Raw genomic sequence first — 6,000 nt, forward strand, 5'->3', positions numbered from 1 at the left:
AGTAAGTAGTCGTGGGATCAGGATTTTAAAAGTTCAAATTTTTCAAAAAACATGAATTGAGATTCAAATCGCAATTTCAATTTTTTAAAATATACAACTTGACCCATAAGTTAATAGTTTGTAAAAAAATTTTGTCATGTTAAAATTTTGTAAAAAAAGGACTCATGCTTGGCGTGAATAGATTTTCCGCACCATGTGAAATGATTAAACTAAAGAATAATTAGTTACTACTATTCTTGATTAGTGGATCATTATAAAATTATGTATTTGAAAATTTATTTATCAAAAGAACATGGAGATCTGTGATTTTTTAGAGTGGCATGTTAGGATATTTAGATATCTTATTTATGAACTATAGTTTGCTCATTTGGTAAGATTGTATAAGAATTTAGACAATTTTGATAGTTGTCACAACTTGTAGAGTTTCATGTTTATGAGAAAAATACAATTTAAGAAATTCAAATTTTATGTTCAAACAAAACTTCAACTTCAAATCAATATAATTTCAAATCATAATTTCATATCTCATATCCAAATAAGCTTTTGGAAAAAGTTATTAACCCAAGAGTATTTATATGTCATTAATCTACTCCAAACTTCATCTTAAATTTTCTGTCGTGTTTTTCTTTTATAAGTCCCTTAACAAAAATTAGAAATATTTCTTTTGACTATTTTACCTTCATTTACATCTTTAAATACAATATCTCCACATTAAATATTTACTCCATTAAAATATTTGTAGTCTTTAAAACAATTACTACTACGAATAAAATGAAAGTCTTAAACTTTCAAAATGACAAATATTTAACACAATTATTTTTAGAAACGAGCACTAATAATTCAGTGTTGATTATTAATCAAAGGACATAAGTAAGTCAAAAATTATAATGAGAAGAATATTTTTAACAGAATAGATAGATGAATAAAAATCAAGATAAATAATTTGAAACAATGTAAATAGCAAAAAATACTATGAAAATATGGAGGTGAAGGAATGGCGCTTGGGATGATATTGAATAAGTGAAAAAAACAACGAACTTGAAATGTAACTTAAGAAATTATTTCTTTTCTATACTTCGAAAAGTTAACTTTTCTCATTCAAGGAACCTTTTTTTTCTTTTTAGAAATAATATTTTTAGCAATCAAATATGAAATATTGAAAAACATTTCTTAAAATGAAGAGAAGTATATGTAATTAGAAAAAAAATGTAGGACGTGATTGTCAAAATAAAGAAGAATAAAGTCAAAGGGACAGTTCGGCGTTCAAAGGATTCTGTGAGGCGTTTCATTTGTGTCTCCAGTGGAAAGATGCCACGTGGATTTTGTGACGCCAAAACGTAACGGCCACAGTGAGGATGATCTCACCACATTCACAACTCTACCAATTTTAGGGTGTTCAAAATTGAACGGTAATATATAAATCAACCGTAAATTTATTTTATTACTTATTAGTATTGGGTTATCAGATAAACAGCTGGGGAATAGATTAAAGTTTTATAATTAATGGTTTATTAGTGTGGATGCAGATTATTCAATTTTTTTATCGGATAAATCCTTAATCCATTAAGAACTATCGTACTTACACTTTTATTTTAGATATATTAGCCTCATTTAATATTTTACCATATTATATAAAAGTAATTATATGTTTTCCTTTGTTAATTCTAACTCTGAAAGGCTAAAGCCGAAAAATCAAGAAAATTTATTTACTTTTCTATAATAATATATTTTGCCTTCAAGAATAGAAAACAAGTCAGCAAACTCAAAAAACCACTAACGTTTAAAAGAGGTAAAGGCATAAAGAAGCCCCTGACTCACTGCATTTAAAATAGTAAAAAAAAAAATCTCTTTTGTAAGGTGCGTTCATAACAAAAAATGTACCGTAAAAATTAATTAGAAGTAAGTCGATATACCGCCGATAACCATCCGATAATTGCTAATCCACTACTGAACCAACCAATATCTTTATGTTCGCTAGCGGATTAGTAAATTTATAAATCGATATCCGATAGGTCAAACCGTTAAGTAAAATTATCCGCCTAATCCGCCTGATAAACAACCCTATCTACCATAACAGTAAATATGAGTTCCCGTAAACAAACGCGTGATAGGATAACAATTGCTTTATTTTAGAAAAGATATAAGTGTTGAAAATATTTTTAAATTTGATATAAATTATTATTTTATTTTCAAATTATTGAAAAATTAAAAAACACTCATTTATTTGATTAATTGAATTTAATCATACCCCAATCTTATAACACGAGTTAAATACATTTCTAAATTATCGCCAAGTCTAAGGGTGTTTTAAATACTTCTTTTGGCTTTTTGTTAAGATCTCCATACTTTTACAAGAGTTTGAGACGACTTGTTTTGTCAAGTGACAGATCAATTGTATATTTAAGTGTAGTTAGTTAAGTAGAAAAATATTTTTAAAGCTGTCATAATTCGAAAACAAAACTAATAATTTGCGCAAAATTGAGAGGTATTTTCAATATTTCTCTCCTTGAAAAAGGAAATTGAATGAAGAAGTTGAATAAGAATTTCATTTGGAAATGAGTTGGAGTTTATTAAATACTCTCTCTGTCCCATTTTATTTGACACAATATTTTAAAAAACAAAAGCTTTGCGGTCAAAATAAATTTAGATATTTAATGTGGACGTAATAAAATGACGCTACATAAAATAAGCCGAATGACGAAATAAAGTACTCCCATCATTCCATATTAACTAAGTTTGTGAGTCAATGCACATTTATTAAAAAAAATCATGACATAAATTGAATATTACCTTCCATTTTTATCCTTTTATTAATTGTCAAACTATTCTTGAAAATAGAAGTAATTCAAAAATAAAATCATAAATATGAGCAATTAACTCTTTTAAATTTATCACCTATAAAATGTAAATGAAGGGCAGGAATGATAGAAAATTCAAACATTTATCTTGAACTTTAAACAATTCATTTATTTTGAAATATGGAGAAAAAAAAAACTTCAATTAATATGAAATAAAGGGAGTGGAATACTATTTATTGAAAAGTTCTTAGTCTAATGTTCAAAGTAGACAAGTCTATTTAAAAGTGAATTGATCTTAATTAACTGTCTCATTTGGTAGTGAAAAAGTTTTAGTAATGTTAAATTGATAAATTATACTAATAATATTTTCTAGTATAGTTGAGAAAATGTTGGTCAAATTAATTCGTACAAATTGGAAATGAGAATGAGTAACAGTGAGTAACGGCGGAATGACCGCGCCGTCCGATTCTTGTCCAAAGCGTGTGGTGTGTGAAGGAAGCAAAGTTTTTTTTTTGGACCCAAAGATGATGTGCCACGTATTACTGTGAAATTCCCTTAAGTGACCGCTTGCTTACGTGAGAACAGTCTGTTTTCACCAAACATAAGAAGCTCAAGGGTATACTGCTGATGACAACTTCACTCATTTCATTCAGCCACGTCACTTTTTAAACACTCCTTTTTTGTTCATAATTGGAAACTATTACCCACTTTCTAGTTTCTAGTTTCTATAATGAAAATTTTCCACACTTATAAATCAGAATATATATATATATATATATATATATATATATCAAGATTTTGATATTTTAAATGTTTTATTATCTGAAATTCCTAATATGTATAGTTTTATTTTATTTTTAAAAAATAATTTAAAAAGTAAAATAAGATACTAAATGGATCTAATACCATATCAATAATAGCTAGCGGTGCTGGATGAGGATGTCGATTGGTATAGTGTTTATTGATGATGATAGTTACATCGTAGTTAGTAGCTAATAGTGATGGTGATTGACATTATAACAAATATCATTAATGGTTGGTGGTAGTACATAGTTGGTATCAACGATTACAATATAGTATTATAGATGGGTCGTTGAAAGATTTTCATCTATTGCATCTTCCTTGTCTAGATTAATTTAGAAGAAAGTCAAGTTTCAGTGATAATATATAATTGACGGTATGTAGTGATGGTTGGTAATAACTGTTATACCCGTCAAAATTGAGTGTCAACAATAACGATTGTTCATAGTGTTTGATGTTTATTGAGGTAATTGTATACTACAAAAAATACAAGACTTAATTATGAACGTCATCACTAAATAAGAATAACGATGAAATTAGATGTTCAGCTATAAAATTTATTTGTCGTTAATTCTTATTATTTTAATTGTGATGGTTGGTAGTTATAAAAGTAAACAATGACTAGTTATGATAATTGATTGCCGTAATGGTTGTAAGTGGGGGTAGTTAATAGTATTTGTGGGCAACAACGATTAGCAGTGAAAGTAAATGGTGGTGAACTATTATATTTGTAGAAAAAATTTAAAAGGCATCTTAATAAAATCAATGCTTTAATTTATCCAGATTTTAATCTCTATTCAAATCAACAAAGCAGTTGTAAAATTATGAAAATTACACTTAACAATATTTAAGATTTGAATAATTACGATGACAATTTAAAAAATAAATAGATTTAATTAGTAACTGAGACATGAGAGATTAAAAGAATTTGTTTGATAAAGAAAAGAATTGCAAATTAGAATTCAGTTAGAATGATTAATGGATTTAATGTCAAAAGTTTTAAATAATTATACAGAACAATATTGTCAATAAAATGATACAAAAACATTTTGAAACATTATAATAGAAATAAGTCCTACAAACAGAGAAGTTGGGAAGGGGAGGTGTGCTCGAATGATAAGGCACTGAAGTGTCCATCTTCAACGCTATGGATTAGCTTTTTTAATCAAGTTTATTTTTTTTACAAGTACTTATTTTAAAAATAAGATAATTCATCGAATATTTGAGAAAAAATAAAGTATTTTTGATATGTAACAAAAATTGTTTTTCGAAAAGCTAGAAAGAAGTAATTATTTACAAAAATATTTTTTTGAAAAACACTTATACAAAAAATACACGTAGAAATACTTAAAAAAGCTTGGGTAAACACTAATAATGCTTAAAGTGCTTTTAAAACTTATTGGGAAAACACATGCTTCTTTTCACCAAAAAAAAAAAAAACTTCTTGAAAAAAACTATTCAAAATAAATTGATTTTATAAATTTGGCTAAATAGACTATAAGTGTTTCAAGAGAGTAGGAGAAACTATTTTTTGAGAAATAAAAATGTAGTTTTTTTTAAAGTAATTTTTGAAAACGCTTTTGAAAAAAAAATACACTGAACATTTTCTAAAATGTTGATCAAATGCTAATTGCAACTCAAAAGTAATTTGATTTTTTTTAATTCAAACAGATAGACTGTTTCTCACTAAAAACACTTTTTGAGAATTATTTATTAAGAATATACTTATCAAGATAAACTGATTTTAAAGTTTGACCAAACAAGTTAATAATTTCACTTTTTGTAAATCTAATATTTTCATTTCTCTGTATTAATATATTGATGTCGGTATATCTAGTTTTCGCACAATTTAACAATCTAAAATTGATCCTTGAACCTCTGACCACTAAAATAAATAAAAAAGAAAACGATAAAATGTTTTTTTTCTTTAATTATAAGATTTGGAGAATATTGGACAAATTAATTTCATCGAGAAGAAAAATGGTATGACCTTAACAACTCTGAATCTAGATATTAACAATTTCAAAGCTTTTAATTTGCAACTAAGTCTTGACGTCCTTTCTAAGTAAAGAAAATGACGTTATTTGAAACATTGATTTCGATTTTTGTTGGACAGTTGCTACCTTTTTATTTATTTATTTAATATAATTTTTCCCTTCATATAATACTAGCACCAAGAAAGTAAATAATCAACTTATTTTAACTTTTAGGCAGTGGCTGCAGTAAGGGGGTCATCCAACAACATTTTGCCAAAAAATTTGTTTTCTGTGTGTAAATAATATATACAAATGTACAAGGTGTCGAAACTAAAAATAATAGTACAAAATAAACATTAGGGCATGAAATAAAACCATAAAATCATTACAATATTAAATAGGTCGATACTCATGGCCCCCACCAC

Source organism: Solanum dulcamara, chromosome 4, assembly GCF_947179165.1.
Source record: "Solanum dulcamara chromosome 4, daSolDulc1.2, whole genome shotgun sequence".
In the NCBI taxonomy this organism is placed as follows: Eukaryota; Viridiplantae; Streptophyta; class Magnoliopsida; order Solanales; family Solanaceae; genus Solanum; species Solanum dulcamara.